General features: G+C 38.2%; 1 long non-coding RNA gene across 1 annotated transcript in view; it reads left to right on the forward strand.

Moving 5' to 3' along the window:
* LOC148214243 (uncharacterized) overlaps positions 1 to 21,707 on the forward strand; it is a 55,804-nt gene extending 34,097 nt beyond the window's left edge. The window contains exons 4-5 of the long non-coding RNA XR_015798596.1: positions 11,308 to 11,363; positions 21,629 to 21,707. This is a non-coding gene — a long non-coding RNA (uncharacterized LOC148214243). The remainder of the gene's footprint in view (positions 1 to 11,307; positions 11,364 to 21,628) is intronic.
* The last annotated feature ends 3,802 nt before the right edge of the window (positions 21,708 to 25,509 follow it).

The raw sequence follows: 25,509 nt of genomic DNA on the forward strand, positions 1-25,509 counted from the left end.
TTTAACTATATTCTGAGAAATTGGCTGGATCTTATTCAGCTTTCTCCCATCTGATGTATGGCTTCAACTCCCATAATTTCCAGCAAGCATATTTTTTGGGAGCAGAAGCCAACTAAATCAAAGTGAATGCCTCTGGAGAGATTATGCTGGCTGGAATATTTTCTGCTAGCTTGGTAAAAACAGCAGACAAACATAGTTTTTAAAAAATAAAAATAAGATTTAGGACAAATTTTATTTAAGTTTATAGAATCAGAGAATGTATGAGTCAAAAGGGACCGAATAAATCATGTTGTCCAACCCCTGCTCAGTGGCGGAATATGCTAAATCATTCCTGACAGTACCCTTTTGAAAACCTCCAGCAAGGGGGAATCCACACTATTCTAGGTAGTCTTTGCACTGCTTAATGGCTCTTATCATCAGGAAAGTCCTCCTGCTATTCAGCCTAAGTCACTTTTCTTTGAATTTTTACCATTCAGCCCTTGTCCTGCTCTCAGTTTCAGTTGAGAACAGGTCCACCCCTTCTTGCAATGACAGCTGTTTAGATATTTGTAGAGTGCTATCAAATCTCCTTTTCTATTTTGCAAGCCAAACATACCCAGATTATTTAACCATTCCTTATAGGACTTGGTTCCCATAACATTCTGATTAAGCTCTTTTCTGAACCTATTCCAGCTTCTCCATGTCCCTTTGAAAATGCAAGAGATACAATTCTCCTAGTATAATCAGCAAAGAGCACAATAGAACAATGAACTGGATGCTGTGTTTCTGTTAATTAAGCCCAAGTTTCCATAAACCTTCTCATGTAAGGATAGTGGTCCACTAGTAGTTCCTCTACTGATACTGAACTACCAAGCTAGCTTGCTGTATACCTGCACAACTGATTTTTTTCCTACTCAGATGCAAGACCCACCGAACATTTGTTACCCACTGAAAAATCCTCTGTCCCAATGTCTAAACCCTGTCAGTCATCTTGAATTGTGATTTCGTCCTCATTAGCCAATCTCCCTGACTTGCTATTATTTGCAGATTTGATAAGCTTCCCTTCCATAACATCCTGCAAGTCATTTATAAAGCACTGGGCTAAGGAGGGAGCCCTATTTCCTTCCATTTGTTTTTGTTTTTGTTTTGTTTCAGGTTGATATAGAACTATTTATGTGCATTTTGTAGATTGGTTGTAGAATCAGTTGCAAATTCACCTGACCATTGTATCATCTAGCCTACATTTATCCATTCGGTCCATTCATAAATATATTATGAAATATTAAAATACACTACATCTTTACCATTCTTTGCTCTACTAAACTAGTTATTATATCATTTTTAAAAGATGAGATTAGTCTGGCATGATTTGTCCTTAGTGAACACATCTTCCTCCTTTCCTTTCCTTTCCTTTCCTTTCCTTTCCTTTCCTTTCCTTTCCTTTCCTTTCCTTTCCTTTCCTTTCCTTTCCTTTCCTTTCCTTTCCTTTCCTTTCCTTTCCTTTCCTTTCCGACATGCTGCTTGACAATCCTAAATTACCAATCATTACTAGCCTTATTCAGACATCATTAAATTGGGAGTACTCAGCAAGTGAATACTCTCAAGAAACCCTGCTGCCCCAGGATTCACTTAATCAAAAAATTGTTCCTATAATACTTTTTTTGTTTGTTTCCTTTTTATTATATTGTTATAAATATTAATACATTGTATTAATATAGTGATGTTTATATGATATGATTAGAGATTATTAACATTCTATTATTTAGATAGCTTGAAAGAAATCTATCGATAGTAATTACAATTTAGGATGTCAATATTACAAGCATATAATTATTTGGCTTTTTCATCCAAATTTAACACTAAAAAAAGAACCATTGTTACTCACATCAAAGTACTGGTTATATGATAATGGTTTCAGTCTTAAGCTAATTACTTAATATTAAAAACTCCATTGTATTGTTAATACACACACACACACACACACACACATGGAAAATAAAAGGAAAAAAAGATAGATGAAACAAATTTAATAAAAGTTAAAATACCCAAAAAGTAGAAAAAACAAAGAAAAAGGAAAATAATAATAATAACTATTGGTTTCTGACTCCCCCCTTTTTATACATTTACTAATTTGCAATATTTGTAGACATTCAGACCCCCTTAAAAGCCAGACTGTAAGTGGTTATATTTACAATGCTGTGTGATGTATGTATGGGCGAGTGCTATAATTTCCTATAATTTTTATCTAGATCTGCTCTTCTTAGGTTCTTCATCTTCTTTACAGAGCTAAAGTCTTCCATTTCTTTCTTTGGTTCAGCTTTTCATTCATTTCTTTAGAATCTATGTGCCCAACATGGCACTTAAGGACTGATTCAATGCTATGAAATCAGTGAGTGAACAGGTTGAGCTAATGGGAATTTGCCAGTAGATTTTGATGAGGAAATTTAAGGGGAGTCCCTAACAAGTTTTCCTCTAACTCAGTAATGTGTATTTAGCTAACATGAAAGCCTGAGAAGGGAACAAGAAAGAATACAGGCTTTTCCAGTAGTGGTGCCATATGAAGTAGACAAATGGACAGAATCCTACAGTCGTGACTTCTAATGCTTTGGTATGTTTGTGTTCCTACTTGAAAGCTACATGGTCCATATGCACTGCAAGAGCAGATTTGCAGAAAAAGGTAGAAAATTGCAGCACATCTAAGAAGAGGATCAAGTTTATTTGTTATTAGATCAAACAAAAAGAGTTGACATAACATGAACAGCCAGAGGAAGCAACTCTTTTTAAGGAAAACAATCAAAACAGCAAGCCGTGGAAAAGAGTAATAACCAGAAACAAGAGAAATAGAAGGCATTTTGCATCCCTGGGACTCAGAAACAGTTCTGAGAACCTTGCAGAAGAGTCTCTGAGCATTCAGGTGAAGAAAAAGTGGCACAACTGGGGATAGGATGGTAGGTCAGTGACAGGCAAGGAAAATCCCCAAAAAGACAAAGCCAAACATTGCAATTAATAAGTCAGTACTATAAGCAATTAAAACAAATGTGTATGGACTGAACCCATTGGCTCATGATGTTTGCTGCTTACCATGAGGATTGATGAGAGATGTGTCACAGTTTATCAGTTCTCTTTCCTGCTAATCATAGGACAAATTATACTTCAAAGAACAGCTAAAGCCATATTACCATGGATTTTGAAGATCTTAAGAAGGAAGCATAAGACCTGGGTGCTCTCATCCAATATTTCTAGTCCAAGGAAGAGGATCAGAAAGGAAAAGAAGCATGCTGCAAGTGAATAGATATAAAAGAGTATTGATGGGAGAGATCTGATTTCTGAGATCATAGACTGAATGACCTGAATGATGGAGTGATGGCATGGGATGGGTTGCATTTCAGAGGGATTGATTATATATACTGTATTTGGACAAACCAGAGCAAGCTTAATCAGAACTTTATAGTAAACTGAATCCTCTGGAGAGTTGGAGATGAAAACCCTGAAGTAATGAACATATCTACACTGTAGAAACAAGTAGGAACGTTGTTATAATGACACTTAACTAAATCATTCAATTAAAAATCAGAATTAATAATGGTTTATAAAATTCATATACCAATGTATATATTGTAGGAAATAAAGAAGATGAGCTTGAATTCTTAGTAGAGGGAGGCAAACAGATTTAATAAATATAGAGACCTGGTGGGATGACTTATATGATTGTAATATAGTAAATGAAGGATAAGAGAAGCAATAGAAAAGGGAAAAGGGTTATTCTGTATATTAACAATATCACTGCAGTTCAAAAACACCAATCAATGATTCAGTGCTACTACAGATAATAAATAGAAGAAAAACAACACTGTTGTTCGTTTCTACTATTACTCATCCAATCAGAGAGATGAATAGGATGCTTCCCTAAAGAAAATGTTAGATCTTTCAAAGAGGCATGAAGTAGTAGTGAAGAGTGACTTTAATTACCCTAGCAAATTCTAAAATAGGGGATACTTGATTGACCGTCTCTCCCCAATTGTTTCTACCTGTTCTATCTGATCTGGCAGGTAGGGCATGCTCTGGGTATCATCAACTAGGGAGTGTCGGCTGGCAGGGCCCAGAAGGAGAGCCTTTTCAGCCATGGCACTCGCCCTTTGGAACATCATTTGCCCAAGATTAGATTGGCTCCATACTCGTTAGCCTTTCATAAGGCCTTGAAAACTTTGTGCTCGAGCCTGGGGCCCTGCTCATGGGTTAGAGCCCATCTCCTGGTTGTATGGATGATAGGTTAGATCATGCCCAGCTGCTATGTGTTTTTATTTTTGTTTTCTATTATGTATTTTGTGTTTTTATTTGCCTTATTGTAAGCTGCCTAGAGCCACATAAAAGTGGGATGGGCAGCTATGTAAATAGAGTAAATAAATAAATAAATTCCATGGTAAGAGATGCTAATGGGAAAAGGTGCTCAAGATGACCGGGAGTTTCTTAAGAAGAAGATATTAAAAGCACAACACAAATAATTCCAGCTTGGAGAAAAAATGTGGAAGAAAGAAAGAAGCCAATGGGGCTATACAAAAAAGTTTGTGAAGATCTGAAGACAAAAAAAAATATGTACAGGAAAAGGAAACTGGAAAGAACATAGTCACAAGGGAAAAAGATAGCCAGGTGGCCTGGAACTGTAGAACAGGTATCAGAAAAGCCAAAGCTCATAAAGAGGTGAGGTATTGAAGGATGATGCTAAAACTAACAAAAAGGGTTTAAATAAAAGGAAAGGAATAACTATATCACCTGCTCAATAAAAATGGCACAATGCTAAGAGATGACAAAGAAAAGAGGGAGCTACTAAATTCCTACTTTGGTTCAGTCTTCCCCAACAACAACAAAATATATTTTGCACTAGGAAATTGTGAAGAGCAAATGAAAGGTCAAGATCAAACATTGTGATGAGAAAAACCACAACAATTGTCTCAGAAAGATGTGGCTAGAAGATTCACACTAGATCAAAGATGCTCAGTGATGGCTCAGGGTTTGGGCAGGAACAGGCTGCAAGGAGAGTACCATAGAAGTGAGGTGCAAGTATATAAATGGTCACAAGTGTGGACTTTTTAAGAAAGACCTTATAAAAATAGAACCAGAATTGGGCACTGTACTGCAAGTATAATCAAACCAGCCCAAAGTACAACCGTGATATAACTTTGGCACTGTGCCATGCTCCTGTAAGGGCTGTAGCAAGAAAATCTATGTGGGACAGTTTGAGGTGTCGAACCATGAAGTATCCAAAACGCCTAGAATCATGCTTTAAACATAGTACAGGAATGATTGGAAATGGCTTCATGCAGATTTCCACATGACCAGTCTATTTTAAGACTGGGTTACCTTGTTTATCTGTGCATTATTAGCATACAAAGGACCCTGGTGAGCATGAAACTGAGCAAACTCAGGGAGGCAGTGAAGGACAGGAAGGCCTGGCGCGATATGGTTCATGGGGTCACGAAGAGTCGGACATGACTTAACGACTGAACAACAACAAAGGACCCTGGACTGGTGCAGCATTGATGGTACATAGAAGTGCAGGGCTCTTATACAAGATTCCGACTCTCTATTTGCCTCAGAGGCAAGCTTTTTCATATGTTGAATACATTTAATTTAATTTGAGTATTATATGCAAGCTGAAAATTTAGACACAAGCTGTATTTTAGCTGAAAATTATAACAAAGATTCAGTTCTATGCATCTAGAAATTTGGCTCAGATTAGGGTCATTTGGATATTCATCCTTCTGTTACAAAACTCACTGGATTTGGGAAAGTCACTAGATTCTTCATCTCTGAATTTCTTGGAAGAAATATATGATGCACATTTCATGCTATGTTGTTTGAATTGGGCTCTTTTTTAGATCTTATTATGTATTATATGCTTTATGTGCTCTAAACAATGCTGGTAGGGAAACAAAATGATAAATTTGGAAACAGTTATGGCCAGTGTAATGGGGACGCGGTGGCGCAGCGGCTTAATGACGCTGAAAGTTGCTGGCCAGAAATGGTCGACGCTTCAGCAGTTTGAGTCCAGCCTTCGCGTTAGCAGGGTGAGCTCCTGTTTCCTCCCCAGTTCCTGTAAACCCAACAGTTCGAAAACTTACGTGAGTAGATAAATGGGTACTCTCACTCCGGTGGGAGGAAAAATGCTGGTGGCGCCTTGCAAAAAGGAGTCGGGAGCAGTTGCCGGTAAGCGCGAAAAACCGCGCGCACCCGAAAAGGGCGTGAAGCAACGGAAACCTCGCCTCCTGCGCTTGCCAGCTGGGCTCTGCCCTAGGAAGGAGGCTCTGGCAAACCACTTCTGAAACAATTGCCTTGAAAACTGCAAGGACTCGTCCAAGCAGTCACTGCAGAGTCGGTAACGACTGAGCGCAGATAAAAAAAAAAAAAAATGGCCAGTGTGTCCTGCTTATTGTTACTGTTGATTACATTATGCTATTCAGGGTCTTTTCTAGACATGTAGCAACATCTGGACCAACAGATGGGTGACAGTGGGTTTACAAGAAAATAATTGCATCAAGTTGCCTGGCTAGTGCTGTATGAATGGTTAATAATGGGAATTCCAAAAGGACATTTGTTATTAATCTTCCAAAAGGGTGTTTCCTTGAGCATTAATATGTAAGACAATAATGCTATGAAAAATCTAGAGGCTGTACACATACTGCAACAGGATAATCTTTCCAAAGTAACTGGTATTGTTTAAATGCAAACAATTCCACTAAAAAAGGCATGTTTTCAGAAAAAAATTTGTTCCAGAAGACTCAAAGGCTGAAGCACTGGTTAAATTTACTCAAAGTTTATGACATACAAGAAGATCACAGAATACATGAAGGGGCAATATGTTATGCAGAATCCAAATTGACTCAAGTAACAGGGATATAAGTGAACCAGAGATTGAATATCTAGAAACCTTTATTGATTGGTCAATAATTGGCCCTTGGACTGTCAATCAGTGGGGAGAAACTTATCAAGTTTTTGCACTTGATCAGAAATCCAAGAAAACATCAACGGAGGATAAGATCACAAGTTTGCTATGTAGTTCCTAAAAAGTGGTAAATTATCACATTGGTACAATGAATGTTTTCACTGCATCAAGGATAAAAGTGGCAAGGGATTGACAGTGTGTACATATTGACAATATGTACAAATATTTATGGAATACTAGCCAAATGGATATAATAGAGTATATTGGGAAAGGAAGATGCATAAGAAATAGTATTTCCAAAATAAATTCAGTACTGAATTATGATTATGCAGGTACATTATAATAAATTATAAAAAATGAGTATTTCCCTCAAACACAATAAGCTCATTGGGGGGAATAAAGTGTCTGATAAATCCAGAGGATTAATAAATTTGAATATACATCATTTATGCCATTTGTGTCAATCTACATCATTTGGGTAATTACCTAATTGATGTAATTGGTGCCATTAGCAGTAAAACATTGATTTAATGGAGAGACCGCAATTTAACAGATAAATGGGGGTAAAGTCCAAACAAAAATTATTCTTTAGTTGTTCTATGATTAGTCAAATAGCATATTCACATGCTCTGCTTTGTTGTTAGCAAACTATATAATACATTCTAGTCACTGTGTTTAGAGAATGAGTGAGTAATCTTTTTAAAGTAGAATGCCATATTGGTCCCCGAGGAGGCTTTTGCAGGCAGGCAAACTGATAGATGGAGTTAGCATGTACACATTTCCCCTTGTACCAAATTCTTTCTCACCAAGACACCTGTACAGTGATTTTCCCCTGCAGGGATTTCTTGGAAAAAAATGAAATTGCTATTCCCCAGCAGGTAAAAATAATATTTCCCCATTGCTATAGGGGAACTAGCAATATTGGTAAGGATTTTAGCCTGAAGCTAAGAAAGGTAGAGATTGAATGTCTGTCCGTCTGTCTATCATCCATCTAATCTATCCATCCATCCATCCATGCATCCATATATCCACACATGGTATGAAAAATGAGAATACAGAAGTGTTTTTCACACAGTGTTATAATACAGGACCACCCACTGAAATTCATTATAGAGAGAACCAGGAGTGGAAAAAGAAAGTAATTCTGTACACAACACACAGTAAAACTCTGGAATTAATTGCAGACTTCTGAAATGCATCTGGCTGGCCACTGTGAGATATAAAATGCTAACATTAGATGGATGTTTGGTCTAGTCTAGCATGGAACTTCTTATGTTTATACCACAGCTGAAGAAGCATATGGCTAAAGCTGCTTCCCTGTGTTTTCCTGAAGTAATCCCATGGCAGGTAAAATCATTTGATGGAAAGCTTTTTTAACCTTCTCCCTTCCTAGTGATTTGCCCTCGTGGCCCAAGTGATTAGCCAGATAAGAAAAAGCATGGTAAGATTCCCCAAGCCTCTAAAAGCTACACATCGAGTGTCAGAGGACCACAGGTGGTATGTTTGAATGGCAGCAATAATTCATTACTAGTTTTAAACTTTGAAAAAAAATCATATAAGTAAAGATTGACCTGGAGTAACAAGTGGCCTTGGTATTGTAAATAGAGGGCAGAAATGTACAAATGACATTGGCTGCATTTCTGGGATATGAAAAGATATTGCCTCGTATTCAGGAAAACTGAAATATTAAATGTCAAGAGAAGAAGAAATATAACACTTTTCTTCTTGTATAATAGATCTACAAAAATGATGAGTTATGATTGGTAATCCTTAATATTGCTAGAATTGCTGACAATTCTAATGGCCAGAGAAAGTATGAGATTTCACACATGACATTATATAGGATTTCTTGCTCTACTGAAAGAAATAGGGTATCTACTGGGACCCTGAGAAATTATTAAGCAAATTCCAAACACAGTATGCAGAGGAACAATTTCTTTGAGATAACTGCCATTAACCACAATGCAAAAAGTAGCAATAGAAGTCCAATTGTCCTTTATTTTGTTCCTTAAAACACCAGAATAATTTGATATGCGCATGTTGTGGTATTAATAATAACTCAATGACTTCATCAGTCAACTTTCCTTAGTTCAGAGCATAATACTTCTCTTGTAGATGAGAAAAGGTCTCCTCTGAAGTAGTAGTTCTGTTGAAATGGGTGAATAGGAGTGAATAGAGGTGAAAAGAAGGTGGATCAAGAAAAGTTTTGGTTCTGGTTCTCTGATTCAGAGTTCTCTTAATGTGGCCCCAAAATGGTAAGAAAAGGATAGAGCTGGCATAATTTATTTCCCTCCTATTGAAAGCAATGGGAAGAAAAAGTTAATTAAAAAAGAAATAAGAAAAATGTGCAAAATTCATCTTTGGCACTGGAAACACAGCTCTTCAAGACCATGCTCACTGTTGTGTTTTCTGCTTTAGTTAGGATAGAAATACCCAGATGAATTGGAAGGGCTGGTTGCAAACTATGACAAATCCCCAATATGGCCCATAGATGAAAAATGAATTTTAAAAACTAGGAAATCTGCAACAAAGAAGTCAAAGCAGCTTTTCAGTTATTTTTTTTCCCCCAGAAAGAAGGGAAATGAAGAATGTTTTATTTTAGTAGCCTAATGGAATCTGAAATCCTGCTAAGCATGTTCCCAGCATTTCAAACCTATTGATGAGGTTTGTATGCTAGAGAATGAACCACATTTTCAATTAACCACATTTTACACCTAGGAAAATGCACACCCTTAAGTTATATACAGTATCTACCAATACTGTAAGTGCTTTGTAGAACATCGTGAGATTGTCATGTTTTTTCCCTAGTGATATTGCTTGTGAAATGAATGAGGTAATGAAACTCCCATATTTCACAAGAAAGTTACTGCATATGTTAATCATGGTTTAGAGGACATGCATGGAATGAAGTCCTAGAAAGAAGAAACCAGCAATCCTGGCCCCTTTCCCAGTGGGAATAACTACCGCTGGCAACAAAGTAATCCTTACCCCATTCCCTTCTGCCAATTATGTATGCATACATTGGCAATTACATTATTGTCTTTGATTCTCATTATTATCTTTTGATCCTTCAGTCCTCTTCCCACCTCTCTCTACTACCCAAATCAGTCATTAGCTGCATGGCATGATCAAGTTGTTGTTAACAGTGAGGAAGTAGTGGTCTTGCTTTCAAGGACTGCTGGGAGCTTTGAATAAAATTAATTTTAATTTGCAACTTATAACAAAAACCTGGGAAGAGCAATTTTCATCTCTGCCAGCCAACTAATGGCTGATTGGCTGGACAGTGAGGAAAAATAGTCAGGGCTTCCCAAGGCTATGCAAACTGCATGGTGAGTAGAGGATGTTCACATGTGGCCTTCAGGTTTAAATTGCTTGCTGTATATTTGGCTCTGCATTAGCAGCGCTGTGGCTAGGGTCTCCTAGGTATCTAATTCAGATGAAACAAACTTAATAGATGCAACTCTTCTGATGCCGTGAAGTGTAGTTACTGAAGTATTTCATGAAGAGGGATCAAATTGGAATAAATTACAATGTACTCTGTTAGACACAAATTTATGATAACCTCTGCAGATACACACAAAGGTTATGTCACATCAGCAGTTGAATACTGTGTTAAATGTATGCCACGTACATATGCGACATTATGGAGTCTGTTTATGGCACAGTTTATATGTGAGTATTGTCATTGCAAGATTGTTTAACTGTTGGCTAAACAATGTAGAAATGTGATATGATGCTAGACATCTGACAGAGTCTCTACTGCAGTTCATAACATTTCATGATAGAAAAGCAAAAATTCTCAGTATTTATGTGTGAGTATGCACAGTGTCTTATATTGTCTTGCCTAGCTATTTTTTACCAACACAGAACACAACTTGGAAAGACTGCTGAGTGAGTCAACAGGCAAAGAGTATCCATTCCAGGCCCTGCACTTCAAGTATTGTCCAGGAATGCACAGTTGCTGCCCTGCTCACATGATATACATTGCCATTGTATCAGAATTGAAGAATTGGACAGGGTACTAAAGCCAAGTCTAACCCCCTGCCTAGTGAAGGAAACCAAATTAAACATTCCCAACAGTTGGCTGCCTAGCATCTTCTTGAACACATACAGTCAAGGGGTGTCTATACTGGATCATTGATTTGACTATCAAACTGCTCTTAACAAGTTTTTCCTAATATTCAGTTGGAACCTGCCATCATGTAACTTAAATCCATTACTTTCTGTGATGCATTATGGAATGATACAAAATAGGTATTGAGTTTCTCTGTGACATCTTTTCAGGTACTGTATATGAAGAGTACTTTCTACATGAAGACTATTTCTCAAGACTAAACATGTCCAGCTTCTTCACAGGACTTAATTGCCCTTCTCTGAATCTGTTCCAGCTTGCCTGAATCCTTCTGAAAGTGGTGGTGGCCAGAACTAGGCGCAAGTTCTCAAGGTGGGATTTAAAGTTGATACTCTGCTCTAATGAGTGTCTGCATATGAGAAAATGTTTTCAGAATCTCCAGTATTCACACTTTACATTTTTAAATACACTTTCATAAAACTTTGGGTATACACACCTAGCCACCAACAATTAAAGAAAGCTACTTTGAGAACTAAGATGGGTCACACAAGCTTATAGCAAATATTTAAATAACTGCCAAAATAATGTGTTGAAAGAGACAAGTTGGTCATTGTTATATATTATCTTAGTTGAGGCCTAAAAGTCAGACAGCAATTTTTGCTCATTCTACCTCAGAGTTCATTCCATTTGAAATTCGCAGGCAATATAAAGGAGTAAAAAAAATGATTAACATTGATAATTAACCAGTTAGGAATGCTGAAATACATTTAGGAGAAGAACTGTTTATCTGCAGGCAAGACATTAAGACATTAGTAATTTCTTTGCAATAACCTGATATAAATATGACTTGAAGTATACTGGGAGATAATAGCTGGCTGAAATATGACGCTGTTTCTTAATCCAAAAGTCTCCATGATGAGAAAGCCAGAAGGCTACTTAAAATAATAAGACATTCTGATTATTTTAGTGCAATAGATGATGTAATATCACAAGCTTTTAGATTTAAAGAGATGGAACTTGGCTTTGTGTGTTATGAAAAATCTTCCATAGTAAATCTTCCATAGTAAACTCCACACATTCCAACAGAGAAGTGCTTTCATCTGCCAAGTTATTAAAAACTTAAATACCAATGAAGGCAAAAATATTTGCAACACGATACGCAAGTAACCTAGTGTTTCATTCTCAAAACACATCTAACCACTGGTACTATGTGAATTTATAGTTGGTTGATGGACTGTATTCAAAGAGTGGTTTCCAGTTGTTTCTTGGAAAGCAGGAAATAAGTGAAAAGTATGGTCCATACAGTTTTGTTTTGGGCCCAGTACATTTTAAGGTCTTTATAATCAACCCAGAGGAAGAACTAACATTTTGTTTAGGGACTGAATTTGTTTTTAGCGCCTTCAAGTAAGTTTTGATTCCTAGCAACTATCTGGACGTCCCTTCTTAGGAACGTTTTCAGAAGTAGTTTGGCATTGGCTTCTTCTTAGGGCTGAGAGGGAATGACTGGCCCAAAGTCACCCAGCTGGCTTTGTGCCTAAGGCAGGACTAGAATTCACAGTCTCCCGGTTTCTAGCCTGGTGCCTTAACCACTAAACAAACTGGCTCTCAGGCTGGAATTAGAGAGGCCCTAATCATTTTGCAACTTGAGGCCATCATTCCCAACTCAATAATTGCTATTGCATCTATTTGTTACATGTGATTAAAGATTTAATAGTCAGATTTGACTTTGGGCTGTTTCAAGAAATGTATGGCAGGTTATAATATGCTGGCTGGTTCAGGAGGACAGAAGTAGTTTTCCTCTCAGTTTAGATTGGATTACTTTCATCCCCTTATATATAATCCACCCACCAGCAAAAGCTTTCTCCTATACTACGTTCCATAAATATAAAGAATAGAGTCCTTTCTCATCAACTGCAACCTCCCCATAACATTTCTCATTGTTGTTTCCCTTCTTTTCTTTGTATATTAAAACACCATGTCACATATATCTAAGCCAAGGTCTTCAGCAGCTATGCTCTTACTGCAGGAAGTCAGTGATCATGACTCCAGTCTTCACTATCCTTTTTCTCCTGTGCTCAAACTGACTCCTAGAACATTCTAGTCCAAAATTTGATGGCTCTTACCTTTTTTCTTCCCATTAAAATGTGAGGCGCTGGCAGCTAATGGCAAGCTGGCTTTTGCTATATAGTTCATTACTTATGATAGATTAGTAGATCCAAACAATCTGGAACAAACAGTATAGTTTTGAGCATACTGGGAACAGTATGCACCCAAAAATACACTCTGATTGATAGAGCAGAGAAGAACTGGATACTGGTTACAAACCCATCCATCATTTTAACTATTGCCAGCTGTTCGGTTATTTTTAGGAATATCTCCAGTTTCTTCCATGGTTCAGAGATGCATGTGTTCCCCACAGTCTCAAGAAGGCATTCCATTCAAGGACATGTCTGAACGACTACATTTAATTTATGAAAGGGCAATTGCAATTACAGGATATTATCTTTTAACCAACTGAAGCATTACAGGAGAAATACATTTTGCCAGTCGCCCTTGAGGAAGAATTGATGTCTTTCATAAGTTTTTGTTTGCATGTTTGTTTGTCTTACCAGAGGTAACCTTTCCTGAAGTAGTAGCTTTATTTAATTTTATTAGTCTTTTAAAAATATTACACTGTTTTATAATAAAATAAAATTCAAGTACCAGTCCATAAAATAAGGGAAGACTTAACTTTCCAAAATGCAGTAGCAAATCTCCAGCCTTTCAGTAATACATTTTTTGATTGAACTTTCCATTGTTTAATATTATCAATTAGTTTCAGATAATTTGTAGTAAGCACTATTTTACTGTAATAATGTGCTTTCTGGACAACCAATGATCATAGAACAGCCATGTGCTATGTCAACTGTTCCCAAACATAATCAAGTAGGCAGGTACAAGACAATGAAATCTATGGAACCAAAATCAAAATTAAATTTGATTTGCTTTAATTACAATTAAATTAAATTATGTTGATTTAATTACAAACAGTTAATATAATTAGTCCCCAATAGTCATTTTCCCATTCTATCCTTTTGTTCTGTTTCAAGGTAGCAGGCCCAGTTGCCAAGGAGCAGAAGCAGGTAACAGCAGACAAGTTGCAAACAAAGACTTAGCACAGTAAAATACTGTTTGTAGTCCAAGAAGCAAAAGAGTAGTCTAGTTACAGTGCCAAAAGTCATGAAGCCAAATTGGGTAGTCAGCCAGTCCAAAAGTCAGGAATTCAAGAACAGGATACACACAAGACACAAGTTAGGTTTTCAAATGGTTGTTTTCCAACAGAGAGTGAAGGCAAAGCAAGCTACATACATTTCTCTGCTGGTAGCTGGCTGCAATTATTCAGGCCTCACCCTTTGCCTTGCAAGGAGTCTCCTTGACTGACGCAGCTCTGCTCCCCTCTGCAGCATCTAGATCTGGGGCTTGGGTGTCATGCCTTGTCATCTGACTGCTCCAGCTGATCAGGAAATGCCTGGGGCTGATTAGCCTCAGATGCATCATGGTTTAATGACTCCTGAGGCTGACATTTCACAGGCTCGGCTGGAGCAACATTGTGAGATTCAGATTCAGATTCAGTCAGACTCTGAACTCATGACACCTTTTAAAATTTAGCACCCTGTGAAAGTGTTTGGCTTTAGCTCCTGTCATTCTCCCTAACCATCATCATGCTAGCCAAGAGATGACGGGAGTTGCAGTTGAACATATCTGAAGGGCATCAGATTAGGGAAAACTGGCCTAATCACTGTGTATCTTGCATATTGGTGAGAGAGTAAGATTTTTCAAAGTTACCTTCCCCTTGATACTAGCCAATAAGATGAGATTTTGCTGTCAGAGGACTTGATTACATTTCCAAGTATAGTTTATCATCATTCTCTTGGTAAAACTGAACACAGAGATTTATACTGTTCTGCAGTTGTGTTTAGTTCACTGCAATGACTTTTGCAAAATGCACTAAAGCCACCTAAAAGCTTGAAGGATACCCTAAAACATCTCTGCTTATGCTGACAGTGATTATTCTTTCTGAACATTAAAACATACAGTCAAGCAAACATTTCCATTCCATTGTAAGTGAAAACATCATTTAAAGGCATTTTCAAAGCAATCAGCAAGTGGATGTCCTGCCATTCTTTCTCCTCTCTTTTCATTAAATCTCTTTGCTTTGAATTTTTTATTGGGCCTTATCGCAATGCTCCAAAAAATTCACAGATCCTTCACAAATAACCACTTCTAATTTAACTGGAAAGCTAGAATATATCATTTTTCATTCTCAGTTTTTCTGGTTACAGAACAGTAGGATCTCATGTGGCAAATGTGCTCTTCCCCTCCACTCATCATTTCTCTCTTTAATGATCTTTGAATGTACTTGCAAGAAAAGAGAAGGATTGTATGAGGAACTCGTTCTATTGCTACCTTTTGCATTCATGGATGAAGAGTGGAAACTAGAATTCTTCTTCTGTCACTTTAGCAATGTTGAGCATTGTGGCTGTGAATTCATTATACTTCACCCTTGATCCATACAAACATACATTAGCTAACCCATGTAGGGTAAAGCTTAATGAAACATTAACCATGTCAGCCTAATCCATAAGAAAATAACAAGGTACTGAAACTAAACAGGATAGTTTAGTTGGAGTCTTATCCTTATTTTCAGGATAAGACTCCAATTTCTTCCTTTGAGATCCTTGTCATATTCCTGTGATACCAAGAATACTTTTCAATTATTTCTTTTATAGACTATGGCAACTGTAGTTAAGGAGGAGTGCCAGATTAAACGTAAAGCTTCTGCAAGTCAAGATCAACTCCTGGTGTCTCAATGGAAGAGCCATGAAGTTTCCTTGACAATGGCAAGTAGTTTGCTATTGCCTTCTTCCAAGCTTTATTTATTTATCTCCACATCTAATTTACAAGCCTTGGTATTCTCTGGTTATGTCCCACCCAAGTATTAATTAGCCCCAGCCTTGCTTAGCTTCTGAGCTCACACAAGATGACCCAGATGCTGTGACCTTCTGAGAATTTGCCTTCCTTAACTATAGCCTGGCAGATCATAACTGTTTTAACTGTTGGTTCTACACCACCCAAAGTCATGTTCAGTGAGATGGGCGGCCATATAAATTTGTTAAATAAACAAATAAATCTGAATCTGGACTGGTGGCTGCCCTTTGGCTAAGTAGTTACTAGTTTTCCAGGAAAACAAAATAGGGTCAGGGCATGATGCAAAGCAAAGCCACTGCTGTGTAAACATTCCTGTGCTGCTTTTGCTTTGTTGCCACCCCTCCTCCATGGACACACGGAGACTGAATTGGAGACACAAAGTGAGGGACATTCAGCCCTCTCTCAGCCTGCTCCAATCTCAGCTCAGGCACTACATGCCCCTTTGTTTGTTTTGTTTAAAAAGAAATGGAAAATGCCCCAAATCAGCCATTGCCAAGGTGGCTGGAATGGGGACAAAAAGGAGACTTATGTTATGGTTACTGAACATTCTTTAGTGTGTTATGTGAATGTGCTCAATGGCTCCATTGCTTTCTGCAGCCCCAAAGGCCAATTATTAATTAATTAGCTAAATAATTAACAGATCAAAATTCAAATTAGAAGGAAAGAGGATTTGGAATAAATATTAGGGAGAACTTCTTGCTTCACAATAAAAGAGAAGCCAGCACTCAGAAAGTAACAGGTTCTCTTTTATTAGACATTTTAAAGCAGAGACTGGATGTTCACTTATCAGGGGAAGAGTAAAATTTCTGTAGTGAAAGAAGACATGACTAAATGCCAGTTGAAACTCCAGTATTTTATTTTTAGTAGAGAGCTGGAGAATCTGTGACTCTCCAGACATTATTCAACTACAGTCCCAGCTTCCTTACCATTAATGTGCTGGCTGGGGCTGCTAGACGTTTAATTCAACATCTGCCATGCTGGCATAAAAGTACAGTGGTTGGAATGTTCAATGTTAGCCCTTTGGTTCCTTGCAGAATGAAGAAATAAATATATGTCTCTTTTCAAGGCATAGCTACCAAGTGGAGTCTCATTTCAGCTGTTTTCATATGATGGCTTCTCTTTAGTGGTATATTATATGCTATCACAATACCACAATACCAACACCACCATCGCTGCATTGCATTTGGGGATAACTGTTTTATAGAACAATGGTGATCCTGTGACTATAGTGACCTATGGACTGTCTTCTCCCCAGAAACCATTCTAAAGTTGCTGCTGAATTGCAAGTTTCTAGACCAGTAAAGGAACCTTATTAAAGATGTGGGGACTGAGCAAAATGTTTATAATTAATGCAATTTAATTGTAATTAAACTTTAAATTAAATTAAATTCATAATTTGTTTCCATCTACCTCTGCTTTAACCCTGATCTCCTCCCTTCCCTTTTGGAATGCAGCCCCTGGTAAATTGTTCAAAGGCCAAATGTGGCTTTCAGTCAAAAAAACAGTTGCATACCTCTGTAGTAGAGGTTCATGTTCATAGTACACATTCCGTTTGGAGGCCATTTTCAAAGGGATGAAAATACAGTTCCAGGTTTGGCATGATATAAGTTTGCTGGTCATTGAATGGCATCATAATTGGAGACTTGACGTTGTAAGAATCTCTTGTACCTTGGTTGTTTCCATAAACAGTTCATGATGGCTCATGGGGAGAGGAGAAGGCAATACGTGCTTGAACCCACCCTATTTACTGAGGGATTCAAGAGGTGCCTGTTGTCAGATGTTTTGTTTTTTGAGATACTTGGGACAGTTATAAAACAAACTGGAGAGCAGAGATTTGCAGGAGAGAGGAAAGAAAAAAAGGCACGTATAAAGCTACTGGAGGTGAGTTCAGGGAACGTATCCAGCAAAGCTGCTGGAAGCTCTTGAAACTGACAACTATTTGTCTTGTTTTTCTCTTCTACTCCTCTCTCAGCCATTTTTCTTTTTTCCACTCCCAGAGGTATGTTTCTGTCCACTCTCAAAGACATGTTTGTCTGGTGCTCAAGATCAGAGAGTAGTCAAAGGACTGCAGCTTAGTTTCAGGTGCATTTTAAAATGATTCAGACAGGTTGGGAAATAGAATGGCTGGTCTTCAGGAAACTCATGTCTATATGCTATGTAGTGGTTTAGCATTTACTTTAAAATGTATACTAAAGCTTTTTCTCCATAGCTGAATTATCTTACAGTTTAGTTTGAATCAATAACATCCAGGAAGTCTAAATCAAAACTACATGGGAAGGGAAAGGGAGAGAGAGAGGAAACAGATGAGTTGCGATGAGAAAAAATGTCTATTCGCCTACTTTTTTCCAGATAATGTGACTGACTAAACTATGTGAGCTAAGATTTTGGACTAAAAATGACCCTCTCCAGATTCATAATGGAAGATTCCCCATTCTCACTCATATCTTTCCCTGAATAATTCTGGAATTATTCTCATAAAGTATACATTGCCCGAGCAATGGGTTTTCTCATTCACATTAATGTGGCATTGTGTTTGAGGCATTCCCCCACTGCATTCATTGACAGAATGTGATGAGACACGAAGCAGCAGGTTTGATCCAGGCCAATGAATTTGCTGAGTGCAGTTTTAATTAGAAGCAATTTGGTTGCCAATTTTCCCTGGGACTACACAGCATTGCTGAGTCACGGCACTCCCTACTTCCAACACACACACATACACACACACACACACACACCCCAAGAAGCTTTCCTGCTGACTGAATGACAAACTGCACTGCAGAAGGGAGTGGAGGAAGCACAAGGCTGTGGAGTTTGCAGCTGCAGTCAGTGGCCTGAGCAACTTCTTCACAACTCTGTGGGGAGCCTGTTGCCAAGAAAGTTTACTACTCTCATTGCGTGATCTGGTAGCACTAGGGCTGATGGCAGTTGGGTACTATCTCCTACTGGATCTCAGACCAAGGAGATCAAGTCTGACAAAGCATCTGTAGATGGGTTTGCTCTCATTCCAGCAAAGGTGTAATAAGAAACAAAAGGAGACAATTTAATTAGATAGCTTAGGGTTTCTTACTTACCAATTATATTTTTCCAGCATGTGAGCTAGAAGAATGATGCACATATGCTCCCTTCCTGCCCCAGGATAAATTGTATAATAAGTAAGTGGAGAAATACACATATCTACCCTTAAGTTAGAATTCAGAGGGCATTCCCCACCTGCAGAAAGACTTTCCTTACAGGCTGTAGCAGATGGAGCTTCACAAGCTCAGAAGGTGTTTTTCCTTATGATTGCTGCCAAAGAACCAGTACACAGCAATCATTATAGCCTGAGTCATGGCTTGACCTGCTGAAATGGCATTTTCTAAAAGCATCCTTGAACAACCATGATCTCAGTGATCAAGGAAACAAGAAGATCCTAGGAAAGTATACTGCAACAGAAAGAAACTCACCAGATCAGCCCAGTTACTGTCTCTCCTAGGTTAGATTATTACTGTCCAGGTGAACACCTGCCTTTGTAAATGATGTAGCAATCCAGTCCGTATGGCACTGCTGTGGGTTTTCTTTTTTGCCATTTGGCTCAGTGCTGATTTGACAGTTCTATGGAAATCAGGGAGGTCAAATGAATAAAATAATATTCTTTCTCATGCCAATAGTCATTTAGCTTCCATTTGTTAACAGCCTCCCATTGTGCACTGGCATGAACTAGATCTAAAGTCCTTTTTTGGGGGGGGGGGGGATTTAGCAAGGTGTCATTTCCTTTTCTATGGTTATCTATCTTATAAAGTATGTGAGATTGTATCCAGTGCAAAGTTTTCATCCTGTCTTGGTATTGCTGAAATACTTTAATTGCAGACTCTACACAGGAAGATTTCTGTGCTTTCAGTCAGTTTGTAAGATGCATGCCATTCAAAAGAAGAGTTAATGTTTTTCTGATTATTTTTAAAAGAAGTCTTTCAACAATTGCTTTGTATCTTAGCAATCTTATTGAAAATGAAGATCTGAAACTCAGACAAGGGAAAAACAGAAGAAAATTCTCCACATTGCATTATTGAATTTGTGGTTTTAAATCTACATAAAAAGCTCTTCTCACACAAGAGATTTACAAGGTAGTTTAAGGCAAACCTGAGTGTACTGCAAGAATACAGATTTGTCACAAAGTGAAATACAAAAAAGCAAATCTGTTGAGAAAACATATCCATGTAACGAATGTAGACTTGTCAAATATATGGTGTATTTTGAAATGGTCCATGAGAATTTTCAGGTGACAAAATTACAACATTCAACCTAAATACTGCTTGTTTGCAGGGGAGGAGGAAAAGGCACTGTTTCCTTTATGGCATTTTGACAAGAAGTATACGTATAATTCAACACAGAACATCAAATCCACCCACAATAGTGTAGAAACATGTAGTTTACAATCCTGAATATTCTTATTTCCAATATTGACGTTTACAGGGCAATCTTATAGTGACATTGTGCTGGTATTGGTAAACAACTGGGTCCACTATGTGCTCAACCCATGGAGTGGAAGGGGAATAGACAAGGGGATAATACAAATATGGTGTGCAAACAGTAAACAGCTTTCAGCATCTCTAGGGACTCCAGCAGCGGCTATGCTGATGATGATGCCCAATGCCGTCCATACAATGGGAGAATCAAGGAATTCATAGCAATGGGGATATCTCTCCAGAGCATGGCCCATTGTGCCTCACTTTGTTAGCACTAGATACCTAGACACCCCCCCCACCCCCCCAAAATTCAGCATTGCCAGACATCTCACTGGGCATGGATATGAGCTTTCTTCTGCTGTTCAGACCTTGTGTTTCATGACACACAAAGGAGAGGAAAGGAAATCCAAGCCACACAGAATTCAGCAAAGCTGTTTCCCCAAAGGACCTGCCCTGAGCAAACCCAGCCAGGTTTCAAAATCCACTGTATTGCCGAGCATCTAAAGCACACTGAATATCACTGTCTCCATGCAGAGGACAGGGATCGGTAACATTTTTTTAATTTTTAAGTGCCATGAAGTTGCTGAGTTGGAGGGGAGGGTCACATGCACTAATTCACAGCAGACACTTATGCTCCCATGTCTTTCTCTCTCTCTCTGTTTCTCTCACACACACTTGCACACGCTGCATTCTCTCAGACAGCTCTCACACTCTCACCTCATCCTCCCCACTCCCCTCACTAGCTTCCTGCTACATTTTAAAAGCAGGAAACCAGAAATCTGATGATCAGAAATTGGTCAGCTGGCTGGCAGGGATCCAGTTACTTGTTTTCCTCCCATTAATGGGAGCAGGAAATCAATGATCAGTCTTCCTTCAAGCTGGGTGAGCATGGTAATCAGATGGCCAACAGGAAAAGCAGTATTCTGACTCTGGAGGCTTGCAATTTTTGTAATCAAGATAAGGATGTCCACAGGGCATGGTAAAAAATGTGCAATGCACATAAAAAATGGGCAGAACTTCAGTTGTACCATGATGGCCGCCATCTTGACTGTTTTGAACATACCCTGTGGACACTCCTGAATCAAGAGGTCCATGTGTTTCTTTAGTAGTGGAAAGAAATTTAAAGCTGATGGATGGAAGGAAAAAATCATCCTGCTTTGATTTTGTCTAGTCTTAAATGGGTCAGAGATGAACTGTGACAAGCTTTTAAATTTCTGTTGTTTGCAGTCCCCAGAGATCACTCCAGTTGTCCCTCTGAATGTTGACTTCCCAACCATCTTGATGCAGGAAACAACTATAATGTAAGTATGGCTGAAAAACTAAAGATCCCTCTCCCCCAAATGGGAGAGTGCATTTAAATATGGAATTCCCAACCGTACTGAAATGTGTGATGCAACCCACCTACTTTGTACCTTTGCCCTGAAAATTGTGGACCTAACCCCTCGCAACCCATTAAAGGCGTTTCTCCAGCAACCCAAACATTGCCTCTCCCTACCTTACAGAATAGTTGGCATTGTGGATTGTTTGTTAATTTTAATTTTACTTTGATACCTAAATAGGACAGCAAAATAAGAAAAAGATTAATTTTAAAATGGCAATAGAGGGAAAATGCTTTTTCCTACCCACTGGATCATCTTCATATTAAACAGTTATTCTATAGTGGCTCATAGCTTGAGCTCCCACTAATCCTTGTAGCTTATCTCACAGTTCTGACAGTTCCGTGTGTGTGTGCGCACACGCGCTCATTGCTTGAATACATCACACTATTGTTTTCTGAACACCCCCATGCTGTTATTGCAAGAAGCCATCATCTTACAATGATTTCTCAGTAGCTCTCAGCTGAGCAGATGAGACCAGACACATTTAAGTCTTTGTGCCAGTGGAACACCAAACAACACACGTGAATGGGGAGTCTTCAGTCTAGCGAGATCAGTACCACAGCATCCAGTGTAGGAAACGGCTTATGGCTGCCCATTGCAAGGGTGCTTTAAGTAGGGAAAGAGGCAATATCTCCACTCCATTCCATCAACCTCAGGAAGGACCACATTTTGTTTTGACTTGCTTGGGCAGCTACATTTCCATTGATTTGTGTCTGTGCCTGTGTCTGTGTGCTATATATGCCATTCTTAACCCAACGTTTTCATAATAACTAGGCTATGGCATTGGATTACAAGTAAAGGATATTGAAATTTCCTTTGGATTCTTCATTCCAAAGTTGTGCACAGAATGGTAAATTATCTCACAGAGGGAGTGAACTAAGGCCAAGATTAAGTCTTCAAGCCTCTCAGATAAGGCCATTATGCCTATGCCACAGCTTTAAAATAACGTGATGAACACTTCTTATAATAGCTTGATTTCTTAGATTTAATTGCCTTTCCCTTCCAAAATTCCCCATTTTCAAATATGACAAATTGACAATAATTCACATGCCTGAAAGGAATATAGGTCAATCGTCATCCCCCAATATTTGAAATTCATTAAATTATCCTCAAAACAAAATATTCTTGGAAATCCATGTATGTGTGTGTGTAGCATTTAGAAGTGTTATCTTTATATTATGTTTGAATGCTGTGTATCATGTTCTTGGTCCCATTTAAAATAAGGTCATGAAAATAAGGTCACAGTTAAAAAGGATGCCAGCACACTGCTTTCATTTTTATAACTTTTTGGGAGCTTTTCTGTTTTGATTTGTTTCTCCCGGACAAGGGTTAATGAAATGTTAGATGGAAATTAATTCCATAAAAAGGAGATTAATTAGGGATAATGGGAATTGCGCAAGTCAGGGAATACTCTTCTAAAATATTATATTTTATTATATATAAGGCATTATGAATATGAAAAAGAAAAAAAAATCTTACATAAAATCAGTTCTATTTGGAAAGTTAAGCTGTAGCTTCCCTCTTTGTTCTCATAAGATGGGACATCTTTATCAGACACCATGGTGTTTGTTTTCTTCCTTTTCTAAATGCTGATTCATGGTTGAATGAATTAAAGATTGGCAAAGTTGGCATGCAGGTCCACTGGATTCAGGCCAGCTGTACTTTGGCATGCAAAACCATTTACAAGTTAGTTGAAAGGGAAACCTACTTTGTCTTTAAGTATTATTGGAAACAAAGTCTTCTGGAGCTGATGTTTTGCATGTTGAGGCACAAGCAAGGCAAGCTGTGTGCAGTCCAAAGAGTCTTCCAAAATTTGATTAATGAACTAGCAATTGTTCCAAGTTTAGTTTAGCCAACACGTTAGGATGATTGATGTTATCAAAATCCCATTACAGATATGAAACTATGAAGGGAAAATTAGCACTGCATCTGAGACATGGCAGTTAAACATGGTGATAACTCAGTTATTAGGATTAATAATCCAAAGCTGTTTTGCAAGTATGCCTAATGTCATGGCTAAGAAGCTGCTGAGTTGAAATCCAGATTCCAATTTCACCCTGCCCATGAATACATTAAAAACCTTTGACAAAATCTTATGTAGAACAGGTGGATGGGCCACAGAAGGACCACAAACTGCAAGTGACTCTAATGATACCCTTGTATACTTGGCCACAGAAGGACCACAAACTGCAAGTGACTCTAATGATACCCTTGTATACTTGGTGCCTTGATTTTATACCACTGATCTGGTGACAAAGTGATCTTTCTAACCTGTAGCTGTTTATCCTTTTAAAACATGCATTGTAATGTCTTTTGTGGAATTAGTTTTGTTTATGTTTTTAAAAAAATCCAAACTCTTCAGTCAGTGTTGCTAAATTAGCCTTCCCTTCCCTTTGCTATCATAAAGCTCCTTTGGGGCCATCTATGTTTTGTACCACATCTTGTTTCCTTTTCCTTTTCTTCTAAGAAGAGCAAGGCCAAGAAGCTTTTACCATTCTCAGCAGGATTTACAGAAAGATTGATTGATTGATGATTGATTGATTGATTGATTGATTGATTTTCCACATTTCTACCTACCACGGTCCAGAGACTCTTGGCAGCTTATATAAAATATAAAACCAGATACAACATCCACAATATAACAATTATAAAAACAGTAAAACTCCATCACCCACACCATCCAAACATAAAACTATAAGTTAAAAAAGGAAATGAAGATAGCATAGTAAATCAAGAACAGACAATTCTTTCTAAAAGCTTCCAAAATATCAACAAGGAGGTGGCTAGCCTCCTCACTTCACCCCCATAGAACCTCCCCAAAATGTGGGATCAATAACAGTTTCTGTCTGTTTGATCTAATTGGTTAGGCTGGTAATGGTTGGAGTAGGTGGTCCTACAGATGTAGAAGCACCAAACTTATGAACTCTGTAAGTTAAAACCAGCACTTTAAATTGGACCCCGAAACCAATTTACAACCAATACAAGAGCTGCAAAACTGGTACTATGTGCTCCTAATGATGGGAGCCATTGCTTTTTGGATTCTACTTAGAATTGTAGTTTCTAAGTAGTTTTTAGGGACATCCTCAAGTACAGTGCATTACAATAGTCTAACCAGGTGATGATAATGATATGAACTAGTATAGGTAGGTTCTCCTGTCCCAGGTAGGATTGCAATCGATACACCAAATGAAGCTGGACATAGGCCGCTCTAGTCACAATTTCCACTTGTTGTTCGAGCAGAAGCCATGAGGCAAGAAGTCCCTCAAGTTGAAAACCTTTCTGACAGGGAATTCTTGTCCTCAAGGAACAACTCTGGTGGTGACAGAAAACTGCAGTGTATTCATAGCAACTCACACTTGCTAGGGTTCAACTTCAGTCTGTTCTCTCCCATCCAGACCCTGTTAGCCTCCATCCAACCAGGAAGGAGCAGAATCATTGCAGAACAATACCACCTATTCTCAACCTCTGAAGACAGTCTAATATTGGTTGATGTATCAAAAGACACTGAGAAGTCCAGCAAGACCAGAAGGGGTCATTACCCCCATCCAGGTCTCAATAAAGGTTATCTAAGAGAGCAACCAATATTCTCTCCATCCAAAACCTGGGCTTGAACCCTGACTAAAAAGAGTCCAGATAATTTGCTTTCCCTAAGGTTCTGCAAAATTGATCTATCACAACCTTTCCAACAAATGCAACAAATGCAACACTATTACTATGCATGCACCAATA

This window comes from Python bivittatus, unplaced genomic scaffold (assembly GCF_059951505.1).
Source record: "Python bivittatus isolate LINGU-HERP-01145 unplaced genomic scaffold, Pbiv_v1 ctg000700_np1212, whole genome shotgun sequence".
NCBI lineage: Eukaryota > Metazoa > Chordata > Lepidosauria > Squamata > Pythonidae > Python > Python bivittatus.